This window comes from Alligator sinensis, unplaced genomic scaffold, assembly GCF_000455745.1.
Source record: "Alligator sinensis unplaced genomic scaffold, ASM45574v1 scaffold169_2, whole genome shotgun sequence".
NCBI classification, from domain to species: Eukaryota; Metazoa; Chordata; order Crocodylia; family Alligatoridae; genus Alligator; species Alligator sinensis.
In genome coordinates this window covers 1,817,473-1,817,726 of record NW_005842077.1, presented here as the reverse complement: position 1 = coordinate 1,817,726, position 254 = coordinate 1,817,473, and the positions used below count along the sequence as shown (strand labels likewise).

The 254-nt window shown below is 71.3% G+C and overlaps 1 protein-coding gene across 1 annotated transcript in view; it reads right to left on the bottom strand.

The window, feature by feature from the left end:
- Positions 1–254, bottom strand: part of ZNF827 (zinc finger protein 827) — a 165,888-nt gene that overhangs the window by 163,708 nt on the left and 1,926 nt on the right. The window lies entirely within an intron of this gene.

The following is a 254-nucleotide window of genomic DNA, read 5'->3' as shown; positions in this document are numbered from 1 at the left end:
CCTGCAGTTGCTCTTTGGTGGAAGTCTGACACAGAAATATGGAAGGGGACAGCCCAGCTGCCCTGAACCCCGGCCCCTCGCGGGCAGCCGGGGGGACAGGACGCGCCGCGCAGGGGCGAGTCGAGGCTCAACCCCGAGCCCTGCGCGGCGGAGAGGAAGGGGCGGGGGGAGAAATATGCGGGGAGCTGCCAAGTGCCATTTCTCGCCCGACCTCTGCCTCGGCGCCCGGCGCCGGGGGAGGCCGTGCCCCAGCC